This window comes from Aquila chrysaetos, chromosome 13, assembly GCF_900496995.4.
Source record: "Aquila chrysaetos chrysaetos chromosome 13, bAquChr1.4, whole genome shotgun sequence".
In the NCBI taxonomy this organism is placed as follows: Eukaryota; Metazoa; Chordata; class Aves; order Accipitriformes; family Accipitridae; genus Aquila; species Aquila chrysaetos.
The window spans coordinates 18337766-18361894 of record NC_044016.1 but is presented as its reverse complement, the minus strand read 5'-3'; the positions used below and the strand labels follow the sequence as shown (position 1 = coordinate 18361894).

Below are 24129 nucleotides of genomic sequence, written 5' to 3'. Positions count from 1 at the left end.
ATGAGGAGGACAGCTCAAGTGAAACTACTGGATGGGTTTGACCAATGGCTGGAGCTGGATGTCATGGGCATGGCACAGTCCTGCCAGCTGCCAAAATACAGGAAGCATCCCACTGATAATCAGTTGTACAGTGAAACTGCCAAAGCCCACTGGTGCTGGATTGATTAATCTCCAGCATCAGCTCTATATTTCAGTAGTTTTGATCAGTGTGTTAAATAATACCAGTGCCTTACTAAAAGTATAGTTGCAGAGTTTTAACAGCAATTAAACTCATATGTATCTCTCGCATGGGAGCTCAGCTTCAGTGAATATGGTTTCAAGAATCAAGTGGTATTTTGTTTACATGCCGTAATTATGATATTAAAATCTATATACAAACCTCGCTGGAGACAACGATCTTTTAATGTATGGCATGTAATGAACGGGTTAACTTTGTTCATGAAATCGCATGTGGGGGTAGGGACATTCTTCGCTTATCTAAAACCTGTGGAGGTAGGGATATTCTTCACTTATCTAAGACCATGAGTATCCGTTGAGTAGACAATTGCATACCGATGATTAGCATATGTAGAGAGACCTTTACAGAGCATGAATGGGACTTGAGTCACCTAAAGAACAGCGGAGGAAGACTTCGGCCTTCATCCCAACAACCACCAGAAGGCAAATTACGACCACCTAACACCTGATGGCACAAGATACCGAAGATACCAGCCAGCCGTCATGTATCAGGGACTAAAAAGACTGTATAAATAAAGAGGCTCTTCCCCAGTTTGGGTGCGAGCTTGTGGCGGAGCACTGTCTCACCGGCCGCCCAGCGCTGTTTTGCTCTTTTATCGCTTGCTAATAAATTCGATCTTTTATTTAATACAAATTGGCTCCTCCAATTTGTCACGAGCGTCTATAACAAACTTGGTGCCGTGACTCGGATCCAGGTTCTTTGGTGCGGACCCTTGCAAGCGGGGAGGCACCCTATCCGCGGATAGCCCTGTCTTGAAGAGGTGCCGCCGCCATACCCTGGACCCACGAACCCCTCTAAATTATGATAACTGAGCAAAAGAACCTGCAGGACCCCTTAAATTTTGTGCACGAAGACCAAACGAAGACCCCGGGAGTGGGTGAGTATATAAAGCATGAGCCGTTTGGTTGGGGTGGTTATCCCGAGGTGTGATTGTGTGAGAGGTCCAGTAGTGCAGTTCTCGTAGCCCGCGAGGGAGCGAGTCACGACCGAGGGGAAGTGAGTGTGTGTGTGGATAAAGGCACCTCGGAAGATGGGGCAGAGGAAAAGCAAGCCCTCTGGACCCATGGGGATGGGGAAGGGAAATAAGTTACCAGACATACCCCCGGATAGTCCCCTAGGCCTGATGTTAAGATATTGGGACAGTTCAACAAGGAGAAAGGATAGGTCTAAGGAAAAGATGATTAGTTATTGTATTGAGATTTGGGGTGGAAAACCTCTCAGCAATCCTCATGTACTCTGGCCTGTGTTCGGGTCCTCTGAGGACTGGGTGTGTCAACAATTAAATATATGGGTAAACAATAAGAGACCACCAGCCAGCCCAGAGGAAAGTGAATATGCTGCCTTATGGATTTCCCAATCCTGGGAACTGTCATTCCTCTTTGCCTTAAGGGAAAACAGACCAGATAAACCTCGAAAAGATGATGAGGACCCCCTTTGGCCCCCTCCCTATGCCCCTCAGGCCCCTCCTCCTCAGGACCCACTCCAAGGCCAGGAAATAGCCCAGGCCCAGGAAGGGTCAGACTTGGAACCTAATTCCTCGACCCCGACACCGCCTCCCAGAAGGTCTGCACGCAATAAGATAAGGAGAGGAGAGGAAAGATTGTTTCGTCTTTGAGAAATGTTAGTGCCTGGTGGGGATGGACAGGGAGGACTGGGAATGGGGTATGTGGCAGTTCCCCTTAATACAGGGGATGTAAGGGAATTTAAGAAAGAAAATGGGGAGTTTGTTAGATGATCCCCTGGGGGTAGCCGAGAGGCTAGATCAATTCTTGGGACTGAATTTGTACACGTGGGATGAATTACAGTCTATCCTGGGCATATTATTTACCGTAGAAGAAAGGGACATGATTAGAGGGGCTGGGATGAGACTGTGGGACCAGCAACATCAGGCTGGCCTGGCGGCGGATCAAAAATGGCCCTTAAATTGGCCAAACTGGAATAATCAGGATCCGGCTCACAGGAATAATATGTCAGACTTGAGAACAATTATAATTCAGGGGATATGGGAATCGGTTCCCCGAGGACAGAATATTAATAAAGCCTTTAGTGAAACGGCAGAAAAAAGATGAGACCCCAACAGAATGGCTTGAAAGGTTAAGGAAAAGCTTCCAGTTATACTCTGGGGTAGATCCTGCCACTCCTGTGGGACAAGCGTTGCTGAAAACTCAGTTCGTGGCCAAATTGTGGGGAGATATTAGGAAGAAGTTGGAGAAAATTGAGGACTGGCAGGAGCGGGGGTTGGATGAATTACTTAGAGAAGCTCAGAAGGTGTATGTGAGGCGAGAAGAGGAAACTGAAAAGCGGCAGACTAGGCTGCTGGTTGCAGCAGTAAGGGAAGGACAAAAGGGTGTGATAAGGAGACCCGGTAGGCCTGGTGAGGGAGATAAAAAGGACACATGAAGAGAGAATGTAGAAAAAGGGTTCAGGATGAAAAAATGTTCCAGGAGGATTAGCGGGGTCAGGGGGTCTATGTGCTGAGGACCCCCGGTAAGAAGGAGCCCTTGATAACTTTAAAAGTGGGTCCTCAGCGCCAGGAGGTGACCTTTCTTGTAGATACCGGAGCCGAAAGGTCTACTGTACAATCATTACCTCCAGGATGTAAAATATCCGGGGATAAAGTTAATGTAATTGGAGCAAAAGGGGAACCTTTCAGGATCCCCATGATAAAAGATGTGGTGGTGGAATCAAGTTGCAGATGCGGAATCGGAACGCTCTTGTTAGTACCTGAAGCAGAATATAACCTATTAGGTAGGGATTTAATCATAGAAATAGGGATTCGAGTAGACGTGGAAGAGGAAGAGTTAAAAATTAGGCTTTGTCCCCTTACAGAGGTGGACGAGAAACAAATTAACCCCGAAGTGTGGTATACTCCCAAAATGGTTGGAAAACTGGATATTGAACCATTTGAGGTGGTTATTAAGAACCCCGAGATTCCAGTGAGAGTTAAACAATATCCCTTATCTAATGAAGGGAAAAGGGGACTAAAACCTGAGATCGAGAGACTATTGGAAAAGGGGGTACTCGAACCCTGCATGTCCCCTTTTAATACCCCGATTTTACCAGTGAAAAAATCCGATGGTTGGTGCATGACCTAAGGGAAATCAATAAACGGACTGTCAGCCGGTTCCAGGTAGTGGCAAACCCACACACCCTGCTGAGTCAATTGGGACCCGAGAACCAATGGTATAGCGTAATAGATCTTAAGGATGCATTCTGGTCATGCCCTCTAAAGGAGGAATGTAGAGATTATTTTGCCTTCGAGTGGGAAGACCCAGACACTCATAGGAGACAGCAGTTAAGGTGGACTGTACTCCCCCAGGGGTTTACAGAATCCCCAAACTTATTTGGACAAGCCCTAGAACGGGTTCTACGGGAATACCAACTGCAGGATGGGGTCGTACTAATACAGTATGTGGATGACTTATTGTTAGCAGGAGAAAATCAAGAAACAGTCAGAAAAGAAAGCATACGGTTGTTAAATTTCTTGGGCCTTCAAGGCCTCAAGGTATCACGGCCAAAACTACAGTTTGTGGAAAAGGAGGTGAAATATTTAGGACACTGGATAAGCAAGGGGACTAAGAAGTTGGACCCCGAACGAGTAAATGGAATTTTATCACTGAAAGCCCCGAGGAGTAAACGACAGATTAGACAATTGTTGGGGCTATTTGGGTATTGTAGGCAGTGGATTGAAAACTTTAGTGCGAAAGCACGATTTTTGAATCAAAAGTTAACTATGGATGGGTTGCTTAAATGGACCCCGGAGGATGAAGAGAGATTAGAGGGTCTCAAGGCTGATCTAGTTAACGCCCCTGTCTTGAGTCTGCCTGATGTGAGGAGACCCTTTTATTTATTTGTGGCCGCTGAGGAGGGGACAGCATATGGAGTTTTAACCCAGGAGTGGGCAGGGAAAAAGAAACCTGTAGGGTATATTTCCAAATTATTAGACCCCGTCAGTAGAGGGTGGCCCACCTGTTTACAGGCAGTCGTTGCTGTAGCCCTGATAGTGGAAGAAGCGAATAAGGTAACATTTGGAAGTGAATTAAAGGTGTTCTCCCCCCATAATATTCGAGGAGTTCTCCAACAAAAGGCTGAAAAATGGATCACCGATGCTAGGCTTTTAAAATATGAGGGGATCCTGATCCATTCCCCTAAATTAGAGATCGGAACAACGAGCTTGCAGAACCCAGCGCAGTTTTTGTATGGAGGTCCTGAAGAAGAGTTAACACATAATTGCCTCCAAACCATAGAACAACAAACGAAAATTAGGCCAGATCTAGAAGAGGTAGAATTGGGGGAGGGAGAAAAGCTATTCGCTGATGGGTCATCTCGAGTAATAGCAGGGAAAAGGAAGTCAGGATATGCAATTGTGGACGGGGGGAGCCTAAAAGTAAAGGAATCTGGACCCCTCAGTCCTAGTTGGTCAGCGCAGGCATGTGAGTTATATGCAGTACTTAGGGCATTGGAACTTTTGAAGGACAAAGAAGGAACCGTGTACACTGATTCAAAATATGCATATGGAGTGGTACACACTTTTGGAAAAATTTGGGAGGAACGGGGACTTATTAATTCTCAAGGAAGGGGTTTGGTTCATGAGAAACTGATTGTCAAAATTCTACAAGCAATAAGAGGGCCCAAGCGAATAGCTGTAATACATGTTAAAGGACACCAAAGAGGAACAACCCCCGAAATTCAAGGGAATAATCTTGCTGACCAAGAAGCCAAGGCGGCAGCACTACTTGCTGTGACCATCACGCCGCTGGCAGGTGAAACGCCGGCAAAAATCCTTAGCCCACAGTTTAGTAAACCAGAAATGGATAAATTGAAGGAAATGGGAGTAGTGGAAAAAGAGGGTAATTGGGAACTACCCGATGGGAGACAAGTATTACCAAAAGCACTAACATGGAAAATAATGAGAGGTATGCACTCAAAGACTCATTGGGGTGTCCAAGCACTGGTTGATCAATTCGCAATAAAATACATGTGTATTGGGGTTTATAATGTAGCCAAGGGAATCGTACAGGGGTGCCTAACGTGTCAGAGGATCAATAAGCAGCATCTTAGAGAAAAAGTACAAGCGGGACGGGAATTGGCACACCGACCATTCGCCAAAATACAGATTGATTTTACTGATCTCCCTAAAGTAGGGCGATATAAGCACTTACTTGTATTGGTGGACCACCTCACTCACTATGTTGAGGCGTTCCCTACTGCTAGGACAACTGCCAATACAGTGGTAAAAGTACTTTTGGAACATATCATACCACGATATGGAAATATTTAAACTATTGATTCAGATAGAGGCCCACATTTCGTTTCCAAAGTAGTAAAAGAAGCTCTAGCCCCCTTTGGAACTAAATGGGAGTTCCATACACCTTGGCACCCCCAAAGCTCCGGGAAAGTAGAACGAATGAATGGAGAAATAAAGAAACAATTAACTAAGTTAATGATAGAAACCAAAATGTCATGGGTAAAATGTTTGCCAATTGCTTTATTAAATATTCGGACTCAGCCCCAAACGGATACTGGAATTTCCCCATTTGAAATGTTATATGGCATGCCCTATGATATGGAATGCCCAGCCAATTACCCTACTTTAGATGAAGATAGTATTAACCCTTATATTGTTCAGCTGATGAAAAGGAGAGAGAAATTGCGAAAGAAGGGAATGGTGGTACAGAGGCCACCCCTAGATATATCCATACATTCAGTAAAGCCAGGTGATATGGTATTAATCAGAGCCTGGAAAGAATCCTCTCTCACTCCTAGGTGGGAGGGGCCCTTTCTTGTTTTACTTACCACAGAAACTGCTGTCCGGACTGCAGAACGAGGATGGACGCACGCCTCACGAATTAAAGGACCTTTACCCAGAGATCAGTGGGAAGTAACAAAGACTTCAGAGGACTTAAAACTAGTGATAAGGAAGAAAAAGGAACTGCATGAATGAATAAATCCTTTTGGAAGAACGGTAAAACCTAGTTTATACCAGTGGTTCCAGGTATCACCTGGAGAGAATTTACAGGTGGTGAACTTTACTCCTTGGCGTACAGAACGGATACCTCATCAAACCAGTGGAGCTGGTATATATACATAAATTAGCAGGAACTCCTCAGTACTTACCTTTTTACGTACTTACCTTTTTATTGTGAAGTGGGGACTAAGGTCCCTAGACCACCGGAATATTTAGCGGGATTCCGTGTTTAAAGCATCGTAACCATAACCATTGGAGTTGGGTGTTTTGTAACTGTACGGTCAGAAATGGTATTGTAGTTCTAGAAGGGGACATTATTATTGTATGAAGTATCAAGAGTACCAATTCCCCGTGGAGACCAATTGAATAGAGTGGAAATTAATAGACTAATTTGTGGGTGGGAATTATTAGTACCTGAAACTATAAGGCGGTGTGCTATCAGATTCACGTGGAAGCGAGCTAGACGTTATCACTAGAATAGCGTCTACTCTTAAATAAAATTTGTATAAGGAATGCTGGTGGACACACTGCAGGAACAGCCACCCATTTAGGGACGGCTGTACACAGTGTACCCAAAGGAGAAGGGGACTAAACACATCCGCCTTCCGGGGGGGGGGGGGGGGGGGGGGGGAGGGGGGTAGCTACAGGAAATCCCTAACCAACCCGAAGCTCCTATAACCCTGAATCCTGCGAGTGTCTTGTCATTTCCCAGGTAATATAAAATATTCTACACAGTTCCCGGGGAGGAGCTAAATCCCACAAGGGCTTTGCAAGTGGAAAACACGCCCTTAAGAAGTACGACTGCTGCCGAGAAGATGAGAAACCTCGCTGCTCCAGGCACCGGAGTAGGCGAAGTAGGCAGAGGCGTAGGGAAAAGGGAGTGTGAGTATACTGTGAGATCATCGGCGTGTAATGGCAAAAAACAGACACTTTGAGAGGAGGAATGGACTCTGGGAGCCCGACCAGGTATGCCCTGGCAAAGAGATAATCAGGAATTGACATCGACACCCATTGGTGTTCCTTGGGAAACCCCACCAGCAATCCGTGTTTGGATGATGTTACTGTGGTATTTGCTTGTTGGGCCTATAGTATCTGGCAATGTCAGCCATCAACCCTTCAAGTGGTCACTAATACAACTAGAACACTCAGTTATCATACAAAACAGAATTACCCCGGGTGCTCCCTCTTTCACGGCCCACTTAAGTTCCCTAGTAAGGTCATACCATGGATGGGCCCCCATTGATGAGAATACTTGCAAGTATACAGTTCAGCGTAAAGCCTTTTATATGTGTCCAGCTAATAATCCAGGAAAAGGATATTGCAATCACCCAACTGAATATTACTGTGCATATTGGGGCTGTGAAACAATAGCATTAGAATGGGCACCAGGGAGAGGGAAACAGGACCCCTTATTTTGTTGATCTTATTTTTGACTTTTGGGCCATGCATTTTTAATAAGTTGATCGCTATTGTTAAAGGGTGCTTAGAAGCTGCACACTTAATGCTGCTACGAAAACAATATGAACAAATCGAGGATGAAGGAATTAATCCTATCCTCGGGCGGGCAAAAGAAGTATTAGATCGATTTAATGAACAAAATCAGGATAAAATAGAAAAGGGGGGATTGTAATGAACGGGTTAACTTTGTTCATGAAATCGCATGTGGGGGTAGGGACATTCTTCGCTTATCTAAAACCTGTGGAGGTAGGGATATTCTTCACTTATCTAAGACCATGAGTATCCGTTGAGTAGACAATTGCATACCGATGATTAGCATATGTAGAGAGACCTTTACAGAGCATGAATGGGACTTGAGTCACCTAAAGAACAGCGGAGGAAGACTTCGGCCTTCATCCCAACAACCACCAGAAGGCAAATTACGACCACCTAACACCTGATGGCACAAGATACCGAAGATACCAGCCAGCCGTCATGTATCAGGGACTAAAAAGACTGTATAAATAAAGAGGCTCTTCCCCAGTTTGGGTGCGAGCTTGTGGCGGAGCACTGTCTCACCGGCCGCCCAGCGCTGTTTTGCTCTTTTATCGCTTGCTAATAAATTCGATCTTTTATTTAATACAAATTGGCTCCTCCAATTTGTCACGAGCGTCTATAACATGGCAGTCTTTGCAACTGACAGCAGGATGCAGAGGTAAAGGTGACAAGATGGATGTGGTGTGAGTGCCCATAAGATTAACCAGCACTACAGACACAGCTGAGTGGGGTCCCTGGTGTCTGGCAAGATGGGCATGGCTTCCAGCTCTTCAGCTGAAAGCTACTAGGCAGCTAGCTGAAATCCCTGAAAGATGAGCACTAGCAGAAGACCACTTTGGGATGCTCTGTCAACCAACAGGGTCACAGCATGGATGAAATATATATCCTTGTACCTGTGGTTGTAAGCCTCACACAGCTAGGACTCACATTTAGCATGAAAATGATGCTCCCCTAAGGCGACAGGATGTAGGATCCCAAATCTTAGCACTTTACAATTGCCTAAGGCTGCCAGAAAGGGCTCAGAGTTGCACAGGGGAATTTACCTTGTGGAGTAAAGCTCTTTGGAGAACCAGAGAATTTCAGAGGACTGACAAAGACAGTATGATTCAATATCAACTGCCACAAATCAAGCACAAGTGGCTTGGTACCAGTTCTAGTTCAAAAGCCTTCAGCACCTCACTTTCCCTCTCTGGATTTGCATCTCCCACCTGCAGTGTGAGCTTTTGGAGAAAGAAGCTCTGTTGATACTGAATGCTTGACCCAGAGATTTTGCCTAGCAAGTCATAGCCAGCACCCCAGTGAGGACATAGCCAGCACATTTAGCCTAGGAGATAATCAGTAAGAGGTGGTGAGGAGAAGTATCTTGAGGTCTTGTGTTTTCCCTCATAAGATCTTTCTGAATGTGGACAACCCTGCCCTGTTCAAAGTCAGATCATGATGGCGTGACCAAACCTCTGTCCGTCCACTGGAACTGGGGGAAAGAGCTCAATGCAGGCAAGTAAAGCTCAAAAGAAGTTGTATTTTTGTGCTTTTCCTCTCTCTACATCACAGCCCATGCTCTTCCCTGTCTCCCCTATCATCACCCCAGCCACATGGCAGAAAGAAGTGACTGGAGACTGCCTGATTGGGGTGTCCTCCTCCAGACTCAGCCCGGAGGATTGGTGGGGAAGGTCAGTGTACAAGGTCTTAGTGAAGGCTAAAGCTCTGGGCAAACCCCCTGCATGGACGCAAGCAGAGGTTCTCCCTGGCAGTGTGGGTGCATGCTGTGCCTGCCCATGGGCACCGTCACAGCCAGCACCTGAGCACATCCTCGCTGTGCCAGTCAGCTGGACACCACTGCTCAGGCTCTCCGGGCTGCGTTGCATGACGAGCTGAGCAGGATCCAAATGACTGCTCCTCTCTTTAAAATCTGTGGCCACAAAGGAGAGTTAATTTCTTTGGCATGTGTTGAGTCGATGACTTTCCTCCAAGCAGAGGAGTTGTGGAGAGAAAAACAGTCAGGGACTAAGATTAAAAGGTACCTCCAGTAATATAAGCGAAGCAGATTTGCCTGTAGTGAGTTTTCCTTTCCAAGAGCCACGCCTGGATAATCTCAGTCTCTACCTAAGAGATAGCAGAGCTGTCAGGACATACTCCATGTGGCCACACAAGAAAACATAGACATGACTCCTTGGCTCTCAGGAATAAATGTAAGGGGGAGGGGAAAAGCACTAGTTTGGGAGGTTTTTTTCAGTAAGAAAGAAAAGAAAACAACAAAACCCAAATTAATACAGCAAACAAATGTAAGAGCTCCTATTTTTACTCAGTAATTTACATGCCTGGCCCCCTTCCTATTTCTTCCAGTTTTAATCTACAACAAATATCCCTGAACTGGGCTGAGACAATAAATCTGGGCCCCTTTGAAGACCTTGGGCAGCAGTGCAACAACAATACACTTCATAAACGAAACATTTTAGAGATTCATTTTCCCTTTGATCTGCAGCATGGTACCCCCACTGCATATGTATGTACACACCAATGCACATACACATCCTGCTGAAGCCACCATGCTGAGGTCTATTATTCCCCTGCCACTGGCAGTGGACATCAGAGAGGTCATAGCTGAACATAATACACACCCTCACAGAGACACGCATGTGAGCAAAGCCTTTTTGGAAAAAGAACACCATAAAAGATGTGACCACTCCAAAACTGGTAAACAGTAGAATTTAAGGTCACAGTGGAAGAATTAATTGTTCAATGGTAGGGGCAGGAAGTGGTTGTAAGCAATTTTAGAGTTCGTTTATTTTTAAAGCACAATGAGAGAAAAGGAAAGAAACTTTATTGCATGATATCTTTCTCATACCCCCAGGGACCATCAACGGGGTCATGTCCAAGAGATCTACTATGCAGACTTCAGCCCCTGAACTAGCAGAGTAAGTGAGGGCAATAGCTATTTGTCATCCTTTGTATAAGCCTGCTCTGGACACTTTGCCGGTGGCTTTCACAAACAATTGTTGACAGTGAAAAAATAACGAGGCACCAATCACTTCACCACTCTAGTAGCTGTACATCAGAGTCCATGTGCCTCCCACAGCCATCAAGCTGAAGAGTTGCAAAGCATTCATGAACTGCACATTACTCACCGGCTCATCACCCACCTACTTCCCAAATACAGCTCCCCTGGGCCAGCAATATGGCTGTAGATTAGCAAGCAAGCATGTTCTCTAAGCAGTTTGGGGCAAGAAATAAAAAAATCCACAGCTCAAAGGAAGAGAGTGAAATCTGGTGTGAGGACTGCATGGCCTACACTCATATTTCCTGGTAACAGTGATGTTAAGTCCCCATTTCATCAGATCAGTGTCCAGTCAATATTCATAGAGCCCTGTAGCAGTAGGCTAGGGTGATTGATTCTACTGAGCCAGAAAAGAGATTGTCATATCTGGTGACATCCTGGCCTCTCCTCTGAGGACTGTCAACCAAGAGCTGACCTGGATCGAACCTCTTTGACTTACATGAACTGACAGGATCACAGTAGGAGCGAGGAGGTCCATGAGCATATCGCCTAAGATACAAATAGATCAGCTACAGCACTTGCTGTGTGATGTGTATGTTGTAGATTGAAACATGGTGGTAAAACCTGCGAAATAGACAGAAGGTAAGCTGCCTGTCATTCTTACTCATTTTCTTGATAATCCAGCCTCTTGCTATCCTGCCATTCTGCAAGCAATGATTCAAACTCCAGAATACCAACTTCTACTGAAAGTGAAGAGTTCAGCTCTCATGCCTACAGGAAAAGACACTCAAAGTGTGAGATGAAATGCATCTATGCCAACGCACGCAGCACGGGCAATAAACAGGAGGAGCTGGAAGCCATCATGCAGCAGGATAGATATGACTTAGTCGCCATCACGGAAACATGGTGGGATGACTCCCATGACTGGAGTGCTGCAATGGATGGCTACAAGCTCTTCAGAAGGGATAGGCAAGGTAGAAGAGGTGGCGGGGTGGTGCTCTATGTTAGGGAATGTTTTGACTGTATAGAGCTACACAATTCTGATGACAAGGTGGAGTGCTTATGGGTGAGGATGAGAGAGGAAGCCAATAAGACAGATATTGTGCTGGGAGTCTGTTATAGACTGCCCGACCAGGTTGAAGAGACGGATGAATTGTTCTACAAGCGGCTGGCAGTAGTCTCGGAATCGTGTGCCCTTGTCCTTGTGGGGGACTTTAACTTTCCAGACATCTGCTGGAAATACAACACAGCAGTGAGTAAACAATCTAGGAGGTTCCTGAACTGTGTGGAAGATAACTTCTTGACACAGCTGGTGGGTGAGCCAACCAGGGGAGGAGCCTTGCTAGACCTACTGTTTACGAACAGGGAAGGACTGGTGGGAGGTGTGATGGTCGGAGGCCGTCTTGGGCTTAGCGACCATGAAATGATAGAATTTTCAATTCTTGGTGAGGCAAGGAAGGTAGTCAGCAAAACCACCGCTATGGACTTCTGGAGGGCAAACTTTGGCCTCTTCAAGGCACTGGTTGAGAGAGTCCCTTGGGAGATGGTCCTGAAGGGCAAAGGGGTCCAGGAGGGATGGACATTCTTTAAGAGGGAAATCTTAATGGCTCAGGACCAGGCTATTCCCATGTGCCGCAAGTCAAACCACCGAGGAAAACGACCGGCCTGGCTGAATGGGGAGCTTTTGCTAGGACTCAAGAAAAAAAGGAGAGTTTATCATCTCTGGAGGAAAGGGCAGGCAACTTGGGAGGAGTACAGGGATCTTGTTAGATCATACAGAGAGAAAATTAGAAAGCCAAAAGCTCAGCTAGAACTAAATCTGGCCACTATTGTAAGGGACAACAAAAAATGTTTTTACAAATACGTTAACAGTAAAAAGAATCCCAAGGAGAATATCTTTCCTTTAATGGATACAGAAGGGAACGTAGCAACCAGTGATGAGGAAAAGGCCGAGGTACTTATTGCCTTCTTTGCCTCAGTCTTTAATAGTGAGTCCAGTCATCCTCAGGGTACTCCACCCCTTGAGCTGGAAGGTAAGGATGAAGAGCACAACATACCCCCCTTAATCCAGGAGGAATTAGTTAGGGACCTACTTCGCCATCTGGACACTCAGAAATCGATGGGACCTGATGGGATCCATCCAAGAGTACTGAGGGAAGTGGCAGAGGTCCTTGCCAAGCCACTCTCTATCATCTATCAGCGATCCTGGTCAACAGGGGAGGTCCCAGAGGACTGGAGGCTTGCCAATGTGACGCCCATTTATAAGAAGGGTCAGAGGGAGGATCTGGGGAACTACAGGCCTGTCAGCCTGACCTCGGTACCGGGGAAGAGTATGGAACGGTTTGCCTTGAGAGCACTCACATGGCAAGTCCAGGATAAGAAGGGGATCAGGCCCAGTCAGCATGGGTTTACGAAAGGCAGGTCCTGCTTGACCAACCTGATCTCCTTCTATGACCAGGTGACCTGCCTAGTGGATGAGGGAAAGGCTGTGGATGTTATTTTCCTTGACTTCAGCAAGGCCTTTGACACTGTCTCTCATGGCATACTCCTTGAGAAGCTGTCGTCTCATGGCTTGGACAAGTGTACTCTTCACTGGGTGAAAAACTGGCTGGATGGACAAGCCCAGAGGGTTGTGGTGAATGGAGTTAAATCCAGTTGGCGGCGGGTCACAAGTGGTGTTCCCCAGGGCTCGGTGTTGGGCCTGGTTCTGTTTAATATCTTTATCGATGATTTGGATGAGGGGATTGAGTGCACCCTCAGCAAGTTTGCAGACGACACCAAGTTGGGGGGAAGGATCGATCTGCTTGAGGGTAGGGAGGCTCTACAGAGAGATCCGGACAGGCTGGATCGATGGGCTGAGGCCAATCGTATGAAGTTCAACAAGGCCAAGTGCCGGGTCCTGCACTTCGGTCACGGCAATCCCATGCAGCGCTACAGGCTTGGGGAAGAGTGGCTGGAAAGCTGCCCAGCAGAGAAAGACCTGGGGGTGCTGGTTGACAGCCGGCTGAACATGAGCCAGCAGTGTGCCAAGGTGGCCAAGAAGGCCGATCGCATCCTAGCCTGTATCAGAAATAGTGTGGCCAGCAGGAACAGGGAGGTGGTTGTTCCCCTGTACTCAGCACTGGTGAGGCCGCACCTCGAGTGCTGTGTTCAGTTTTGGGCCCCTCACTCCAGGAAAGACACTGAGGTGCTGGAGCGTGTCCAGAGAAGGGCAACCAAGTTGGTGAGGGGCCTGGAGCACAAGTCTTATGAGGAGCGGCTGAGGGAACTGGGGCTGTTCAGTCTGGAAAAGAGAAGGCTGTGGGGAGACCTTATCACTCTCTACAACTATCTGAAAGGGGGTTGTAGTGAGGTGGGTGTTGGTCTCTTCTGTCAGGTGGCTGGAGATAGGACAAGAGGAAATGGCCTCAAGTTGAGGCAAGGGAGATTTAGGTTAGATATTAGGAAAAATTTCTTTACTGAGAGGGTTGTTAAACATTGGAATGGGCTACCCAGGGAAGTGGTTGAGTCACCATCCCTGGAGATATTAAAAAAGCGAGTGGACAGGGTACTTAAGGGCATGGTTTAGTGAGCATGGTTAATGGTTGGACTCGACGATCTTGAAGGTCTTTTCCAACCTAAATGATTCTATGATTCTATGATGTTAATTAAACAATGTTGTCTTCCTGAGTCTGAAGCGAGCCATAAACAACAGCTCTGAGAGGTGGAAAAGCCTTTATTCCACATTAAGTTCCTAATTCTGGGACAACAATTGATTTAAGTACCACTGTTTGGCTTACTAGCATTTTAGCAGAAATATCCAGCTTAGATGTCCATGCCAGGTCTTCAATAATCTCCTACACTTTCCCTGCTGCTATATCACCTTTTGTTCAATTGCCTGCTCAATTGCCTTTTCCTTGGTAACAAGATCTTCAGCTTCTCCCCTGCAATTTTTAATGGGGATACAGTTTGACAGTGCATCAGCCTGGTAGTGTGTCAAAACGTGGACCCAGCCAAAGGAGTGAAGGGGGCCAGGGAGGAGAGAGAAGGATGCCTAAACCTCATTCCAGAACCAAGATGCTTTCTGGACTCATTCCTGTCACTTATGCCCAAAATGGTTGGGTTGTCATCAGTAGTTTTCCCCTCACTTGCTGCCTGGGGAAGCAGGACCATCAGGCTCATACAGCTGTGGGGCCAGAGGAGCAGGGCAATAGCTGCAGCTTATTGAATCAACAGCATCCTTGTGCTGGTTTTGACTGGGGTAGAGTTAATTTTCTTCATAGCAGCTAGTATGGGGCTAAGTTTTGGATTTGTGCTGAAAAAAGTGTTGACAACACAGAGATGTTTTTGTTACTGCTGAGCAGTGCTTACACAGAGTCAAGGCCTTTTCTGCTTCTCACCCCATTCCACCAGCAAGTAGGCTGGGGTTGCACAAGGAGTTGGGAGGGGACACAGCTGGGACAGCTGACCCCAACTGACCAAAGGGATATTCCAGACCATATGACATCATGCCTAGCCTATAAAGATGGAGGAAGGAGAAGGGGGGTGGGGGGGTGGGGGGGGTGATGGCATTTGTCTTCCCAAGTCACTGTTAGGTGTGATGGAGCCCTGCTTTCCTGGAGATGGCTGAACACCTGCCTGCTGATGGGAAGTAGTGAATGAATTCCTTGTGTTGCTTTGCTTGTGTGCGTGTCTTTTGCTCTACCTATTAAACTATCTTTATCTCAACCTATGAGTTTTCTCACTTTTACTCTTCTGATTCTCTCCCCCATCCCAACGTGGGGTGAGTGAGCAAGCAGCTGTGTGGTGCTTAACTGCTGGCTGGGGTTAAACCATGACAGTCCTCCAACCCCTGCCCTCTAAAAAGCAAAGGAAGGACAAAAACCAATCATCTGACACAAATTAATTTCCTGAAAAGACTGCAGAGTGAGTTAAAAGCACACACGAGTGCACACACAGAGAGCCCAAACCCTGAAATCTGATTCGGCACAAGCTGCGGCAAGCAAGCCTGACGGGGGGGAATCTGGAAAGCTCTCTGTCCCTGCGGGAGATGGATGCAAACAGTGCAGCCCCCTTGTTGGTTCAAGTCAGCAAGTGGAGGGAAGCACTGGTGTTTGGACAACTGGTCTGTGTCACAGGCAGAAGGGCTGAGCAAAGCGCTGCGTCCCCCACTGCCCATTATGGGTCCCTCCATAATAATTTTTCAGGCTCCTTTTAGCCATCTCAGAAGCGCTTGCTCTCCAGCTGCCTCTCAGGTCCCCCTCACACTAGCCCTGCCCTGGTGTAACACAGCACATGTTAGTCAGGACACACCTGATTTGCCAGGGCATTAGCAAAAAGTGATTCAGGCTCTGGATTGCCCTCTGGTCCTTTGAAGAGGAGCTACAGACAGCAAAGTCTTAAAGAAATGCATTCCAGGCTTTTCCATCTTGCTTTCAGGGTGCAGAGAAGTGACAGCGTTCAAGACCCAAACACTGAATTTTGCAGCCCAGGCATACCCCAGTAGTGAACTACTCCTCAGAAACTGCAGAGAAAGTCCAGACTGTGATCTAGGTCTTATAACCATTAGCACTGTCAAAGCCAAGTTTCAGGCAACTCCACCAACCAAAATCAGCAGATCCATCTTAAGACGTGAAATTTTTTTAAAGGGTTGAGTTCTTTGTTTTGCTTTCTTGCTTTGAAGGCTACCTGCAAGCTTTCCTCTCCCCTCAGGAGTCCTGTTGTCACTGTTTTTAGGATGTGAGAGATGAGAGCAATGTGTAATCACAGTGCTCCAAGAGCTGGAGCATCAAGAGTATTCAAAGAGCAAACCCTGAGGACTAGGAGAGGGGGGTAAGTTTGTCTCTGGTGTCTCAGGTCACATACTGGGGCTGGATGTACAGTGCCTGGGAGTGGTTGGGGGTGGCCAGTATTTTCCCCCAAACAATTAATTCTGCTTTCAGACAGTTCACATGGAGGATAAGTATGGGACTAAACACTGGCTACACCCTCTGTGCGTCACAGAACGTAGGGGGATGTCACTTTTCACCCTCACAGTTTGCCCCCCAGATGCCACCCCAGCACACCAAGCCATTGCACAGCAGTGACTGGATGCCCACGAGCACAAAGCAGATGTCAAAGTATGGTGGGCTGCTGCCACTGGAAACACCTAAGGGCATTCTTAGGCCCTGGCTGTCATGCTTTCTGCTCAGGATCAGAGGAACTCAGAAATTAGGGCTGAAAAAGATCTCAGGAGGTTGTTTAATCCAACACCAGTCCCAAGACAGTATCAGCTATCCCTACACTGCCCCTGACATGCGTTTGTCCAACCTCTTCTTTAAGACACCTCCACTAATGGATTTCCACTACTCCTTTATGTGATCCATTAGCAGGGATGACCTAAGACATGCTTAACATCTTGGGCAGGGAACAGAGAAAGTAAACACTGGAGTGACTTTACTTTCCAGGCCGAGAAGAGAAGAAATTCAAACAGAATTAAGGAGAAGGATGGGAAAGCTGAGAGGAGCAGCAAAAAATCTGCAAGATTTTGATTTGTGTCTCCTTCAAACCTCCAAGAGCTACACAAAGCCCAATCCCCCTCTCATCACATCTGGAGGACCAAGAGGCTTCCAGATGGTCTACAAATGAAGAGTCAGAGCCATGTCAGCACTTCATGAGGTCACAATCACCACTGGGAGGCAATGCATGAGAGCGTGACTGTAAAATCCCAGTCTTTGTCACAACCCAGCGCTGACCCCAGGAGTAAGAGCGTGCTGGGGAAGACAGTCACTGGCATGTGGCACTGCTCCCTCCAATTACAACAGCCTCTTCAGGTTGTCAGATGTTGGTGGTGCCAATGCTAGGGCCTCGACACTGCAGCAACTCTCTAGCAGTTGGCTTGTTTCAGTCCATGGTTTCCAAGCAGTTACAGCCCTGTAATAGTGGAGCAACTCCGCTTGGTACACTTCAACATTACCACTACTGTTGATCTTGGCTTATTATTTATCCATCTCCCCAGCCATAAATTTCCTCCCTGGACTCCATGACTTGCTTTATAACTGCACTCTTTGCGCTGAGACTGCAAAGCCCTGGGGAGGACACCTTTGCCTCCATGCTTTCTATTTAGGGCTATGCAGCTTTATGACACTAACAGAAAGAGTAACTTCCCACATGAGTTTGCAGCCAACGCAGAAGTTTTTTTAAATGCTACTTTTTGGCTACCTAGAAGGTCACCGATAAGAGCAGGGATAAATCTCAAGCCAGAGCTGCTACCACATGGGGAGGAAGAGATCCTGGTACCTGGCTTGCAAATACGACCTACAACAAACCATGAAGCCTTTCCCTTGTTCTCCTAAACAGATCAGCATGAAAGTCCACCCCAGAGCCTCATTACTTGGCCTCTGTTTCCCAAGTTTAAACCCTTGAAGAAGGTGAGTAGCCCCACCATATTATCACCAGAGGCTCAGCTGCCTGCACAGATCTTTGCACCAAGCTTTGGGAGCTCAAGCAAGACCAGGGTTTGCACTGCATGCATTAACACCTGTCTCTCAGAGACACCAAGAGCTTGCCGGGCTCCTGGCTTGCAATGATGACCTCAGAAGGCATCTGATGACAGTGTGGGCCAGCACCAGTTGGCTTACTCTCCAGTCCCCCTCCTGAAATCAATCTGTGATAAATTCATCTTATGTATTAATTCATCTTATGTATTTGTTAATCAAACCGGTTTTGTAAGCCTTGCACAGTGTGTTCGCTTTTGCAAGGCAGCGTTAGCTCCTGCAAACAGGTGCAGTTGGAAACTTTGTAACTGTAGGGTCCTGCTGGGTGAGCGGGATGGCGCGGCTTTCAGTGCCTAATAGGGAAGTATTCTGAGGTGCGCATGCTCTAACGACAAGAAACACAGAAGAAGACTACAACCTTCATCCCACGACCCCCGTAGCAACAAGGCCCGCAATCGCAGAAGACACTAGACAAGGCCACGTGGGCCGGGACTCTGGGTTTTAGCCCGGCAACCAAGGGCTATAAAAAGGGGACTCTAAAGGGGTTGGGCGCGCGCCTGTTGGTAGAGCAGAGACTCCCCGGCCGCCCAGCGCTGTTTTGCCTGTTTGCTGCTTGCTTCAATAAATTTTGATTGGACTGTCCACAGGCTGGCGTATAATTTGTCGTCGCCACCCATAACAAATCCTTCCTACCAGCCTTCTTGCTCTGGACCTCTGTGAGAAGTCTGCTGTGGGTCTCTTCATTGGGGTGAGTAAATTTGAACAAAGCTTTCCATCCCTGCCTGCCTTGGCTCAGAGGGGTCCCTTGAGTGCGCCATGAAAGGAGAGGCACATCTGGGCTGGATTACAGGGTGGTGCAGCAGCTTTTATAGCTACAGATTCCTGCGTATGTTTCTGAGCAGGACATATATACTCATACATCAAAATGCAGAGAGCCCCCAGGGTTGAGGGCCCTCATTTATATGAGTCGTTCTTGGTTGCCCCCTCTTTGGAGGGCTCAGCTACAGACACCTTTGAGGGCTGGGGTCGGTGGGAGGAGATACTCTGGGCTGCTGATAACCAGCTCTCCCATTGGGCACAGAGAATTGCTTTCTTTTGAGACAAGGCCAAACAGAGGGAGTCATTTACACCATTTACAAGTGGGTGTAACACTGTGATTTACTGGCATATTACAGCCACATAGGCACTGACTTCGCATGGATAAGGACAACTGTGAAGAAGACAAGGGAGGAGGCAATGAGACGGAGTAAATCCACAGAGATCAATAATGTTACATCAGATTTACACCAGTTAGTAAATCAAAGGTTGCAGTCTGCTCTCTGCAGTATTGGTTTATCACAGCTCCAGATTTTTACACCACAGTCACTGAAACCAGGATCTGTCCACCAGGATCTGTCCCCTGAGGTTTTAGAAATAACCCCTTTCTCTCAAAAATCTCTTCTTTAGCTATCTGTGGGCTGAGAAAAAGAGACAATGATGTGTGGATGGAAAAGCAACAAAAAAGAACTAAATTAAAATTAAAACGCAGCAAGGCTCCAAAGAATTTACAGATGTCTCTCCTCTCCTCCCCCCCCCCGCTTCTCCGTGGTCAGCTGTAAATATTTATCTGGCAGGCTGCAGTGAAAGGCATGGCCCAAAACACTTAATCACAATTTCAGCATGGCTGTCCTCCAGAGCGCCCTGAACTTGGGGGACAGTGGGTTTTTTCCTGCAGCTTTGTTAGAGGAAGGTACCTTTGTCCTTATGCAGGCAAACGAGCACTTTCAAAAGCAATTCATAATGTCTCCAACATGGGCTGTTGGATGCTTTATTTTTCGCCTTTTTAGGATTCTTTTTCTTTCTAAAGGGTCCGATTTTCTTTTTTAACCCCGAGTGAGGGAGGTGGGCAAGCCCTGCCACCCCACCACCAGCAGCCTGGTGCTGATTGCCAGACAGAAGTGGTGAAGAGGGAAATGTGAAGTTGGCCTGGATCAGTCAGGAGCTTTGGGAAAGCAAAGGAACCATTATATTTCTATAATTCACCCCAAAGTGTTTCACAAGTGTTGATGACACATGACCCCATCTCCCCTGGCAAGGGTGGCTGTCTCTAGGGTGGAGCCTGGCAGCTCCTATGGGGAGGCAGAAATTTGGGACAAGTGGAAGCACTGCCAGAGGCTGGCAATTGTAGGGGTTTTGTTTTTGAGGATGCCCGGCAAGAAACACCGTTGGCCCAGGGGTTCCTGTGCAGTAACAGGCTGCCTGCAAAATTGGGAGCAAATCCCGTGGGACTGGGGACTTGTGAGCCTCTCTCCCTGGTTTTCACTCCTGCAGTGAGTCTGGCCTTCTGACTTTGATCTCCTCGCAAGGACACTGGGAAGATTTCCTCCTCTTCAATTGCACCGTCCCTCCCCGCATATGGCAAACCATTCTTTAGGGCTCTAAACCCTGTATATTTATATTTCTCCATACTGCTGCTTACAATTGTTCCTGCTGTGGCAATGGACTGCTGCAGAAATGTCCTTTCTGGTTGTTCCCTAGATGGATCCTGTGTCCCCCCAACCCCTCACATCCCCACCACACCACACAGCCGGTGGCCAAAGCTGAGTATTACTACACACGTGTTCAGAAACAAAGTCAAAACACTTCCAGCAAGTGCACTTAGCATGGCTCTGTTTGCCAAGAGCAGCTGCCTCCTCCTATGGTTGTGGTTAAGGGAATGCATTTTGTGTTTAAAGGGGAAAAAAATGAACAGCTTCCTCTGAATGTCTCAGCAAACATTTGCACACCTGGGCAATGGGATGCAATCCCAGAGAAGACAGGGACTAGCTCAGCTGGAGCGTCCTAGCTGAAAGACCAGCTGGACCTCCCTGGCTGGTGGTGTTTAGAGGTGCCGAGACAGGGTATGGATCATTGCCTTCAGCTAGCACCAATGTGACATGCAGGCTACTCCTATTTCATCCCATCCAAACTATTCCTCCTTTTTTATTTTTAACTTCTGCCTGCCCCTTCCTCTCCATTCAAATCCAGAGCGGTATCTAGGGCCCACAAATACCCAGCAAAATGTGGCTCTTGACTTTCCTCAAAGGAGACATTGTGCTGAGACTCTCCTGATGGCTCACTCTCCACTTTGATATGGGGGAGCTGGGAGAGAAGAAAGGCAGGACAGGACCATAACACGCAAAGCTGTGCCCCCTGTGGGACCACCCTCAGGGTCTCCCTCTAGGTTTGCTCCGGCCCCACAGCAGCTCAGAGGCTGTGGCACGTAAAGAGGCAGCCAACATTCACTTTGTGTCCCAGCTTCCAGCCTCCCTGACCAATGTGTGGCACAGTCTTCCTTGGGAGGGGAACTGAGATGTCCAACCAAAAGCTCTGTTGCTACTTCATCATAATGATTATTGCCTCAGTTTCCAGTTGAAGCACAAATGTATTTTGTTTTTACAGTTCTTTGTGATTTTCTGCAGGGAGCGGCACACTTTGGCAAAGCAGAGCCATGCATGACATCATATTTTCTTATTAGCCTTCATCGCACTGCGATTGCCTCACCACTTATTGCCAAGTAGTTGGTTCACCACCTGTTTATTTATCAGTCTGCCTTTATGCCTTCCTGGGCAATGAGATAAATTTCACTTTTTCCCTCCGTGACAATGCTTCCAGTGGAAATGATGCTTTGTCGGCACATCTCCAAACAGGCAGCATTCCTTGAAGAGGCAAGTCCACTTCCTGCAGTGAGCTTATTTAGAGCAGGTGATCAGTAACCACACACATAAATTGGTCTGAGGTTAATCTATTATTATATCAGTGGCCCTTGCAATTTTTAACAGACTTTCAGAGCCTAGAGAACTGTTAAAGCTCCCTCCCTGTAAATGTAAATTTATAAGAATCTCAGCTTCCTTCAAAAAAACCCCCACCCTGTAGCTCCCTTCTATGGAGTAATTATTGTGACCTTGCAATTGCGATGCAAAGGGAAGCTGAAATGCAGCCCAGCTGTATCCAAAAGTTTTAAAAACCCAAATAGAGGATAAGTAATCAGATTCCAAACTGCATAGTTTTAATTTATTTTTTAAGCCAGTGCTGTGAGATTTGAGGCCTTATTCAGGATTTTGAAATCTATGGGGTTGGTAATACTGTAGTGGATAACTGTGTGCACTGACATCGATTACAGCATTATTACCTGGGGGCCATAGGCTGCTCTGGGAGCAGCATTTCCTCTTAGGGCATGCTTTTCCAAAAGGCCCTGTTTGGTTTGACCAAAATGGGCTGCTGGCTTTTTATTGCACATAGGGCACTGTACTGTGAGATGTTTCCAGTCTCCCTAGTCCTGCTGCCATCTGAGCCCACCCCAGTGACTGCCCAGCATTGCACCCTGAAATCCCTGAAAGCACCAGGCCCACCTTCTCCCCTTGTAATGTAATAAATGGCAATACACAGGGGCATGCGGGGAAAGACTGCTTTTATGGCAGGGTGCTTGGTGCCTGAGAAGACCCAGGGTGAAGGTGAGGGAAGGCTTTGCATTATCACCCCACCAGTGTAACGGGGACACCCCAGCAGTGCCAGGCACCACCTTCGGGGGGGATGGAGCAGAGCTGGTGCTTTGCGTGCCCATGTGGCGGGGACCCCGCTCACACCCCACAGGGTTAACGTGGTATTGAGTTTACCCAGCTGTAATTCCCATCATCTGCTTGTAGTCAGTCCTCTTTTCCAGCCGGCAGGCACTCAGGGTAGCTGGCTCATCCATCAGTCTGGTCCATCGGGGTGGCCTGTTACTGCTGCCTTCATACCTCTGAGGCAGACCATGGCAGGGATGGAGAGGACATGGTGGGGAGGAGAAATATTTTTTATACTGCAATTGCTGCTGAGCCGACAGCAGCCAGCCAGAGCCGGGTTTTCCCACGGTTCCTTCACCTTCCCATCAGCGCTGGGGGTGAGGTGCCAGTTTGGCCCCTGGCTGCTGGCCAGCTCTCAAGGGATGGGGAAGTGGAAAGGGCTGCCCAGGCCCAGCTGGAGCTTCTCTGACCCAGACATCAAGCGCAATTCTGTTTTGGTGATGCACTTTGTCCTCCTGCTTTGCGAGCCAAGAGTTTATAAACCCGCAGGGAGAAGTGCCTCCTCTTCCTCCCAGCACCACCGGCCCGGCTTTTGGCTGCAGGTGCTGCTTCGCCACACACCTCTGAGCTGCAGATGGGTCTCCGCTGCTCACTCTTCCCTCTTGTCTTACTAAATTAAAAAAAGAAAAAAAGGAAAGAGAAATCAAGCATCTCTTTGCTGTTAGCTTTTCCTCTCCAGGAACTGATTACACAGTGGGAACAGCAGTTTGTCACTCTGGCCAGTGCCACCTTCCTGCCCTCCCCTTTTTTGGCCCAGACTTGGCAAAGCGGCTGCACCAGGCAAGTCCCTGGGGAGCAGGAGGCTAACCCATGGGGACCTGCCTTCCTGGGGCTGGCTCCACATGCTCTGTACACTGCCTTCAAGGGACGTCATGGGTTCCAGGCCAGATCACCTCAGGCACATCCCCATCTGCCTGGCACTGGACTCAGGGTCTTTCTGCCCTTCGCAGACCGAGGACGAGTCCACACTGGCAGATGTGGTGGGACTCCTGGACACAGACAGCACTGAGGAGAGGGATGGGACCTGTTCCTCTGTCCCCACCATGGGCACTGCCACATGTCCCCAACAGCCTGGCCCAGCCAAGCTCATGACATGAAAGGATGACTTGAGCTACACCCTGTGTATTTCCATCCCTGCTCTTCCTGGCCCAAGCCCAGGAAGCCCAGATTATTTACCCAACACAGAGGGAGGTGACGGATTGATTCAGTGATCAAGAGACTTTTCTTTTTTCAGAGGGAAGAAATACTACCCCATTCTTTTGCAGTACATAAATGGTCTGTCTGTGCCAGCACCAAAAGAAAAATGTCTTGTTATCTCAGGTTACAGAGGAGCATCAAGGCCAGGCCACCAACCAGCTCTGCATAGGAAGCACAGCCATCAGCCAGAGGGATCTCCA

At 47.6% G+C, this 24129-nt stretch overlaps 1 protein-coding gene across 1 annotated transcript in view; it reads right to left on the bottom strand.

The window, feature by feature from the left end:
- Positions 1-19289: 19289 nt before the first annotated feature.
- The window catches only part of LOC115350070, a 75239-nt gene continuing 70399 nt past the window's right edge, over positions 19290-24129 (bottom strand). Inside the window, exon 6 of the mRNA XM_041128392.1 lies at positions 19290-23342. The gene's annotated coding sequence lies outside the window, so the exon portion shown is untranslated. The remainder of the gene's footprint in view (positions 23343-24129) is intronic.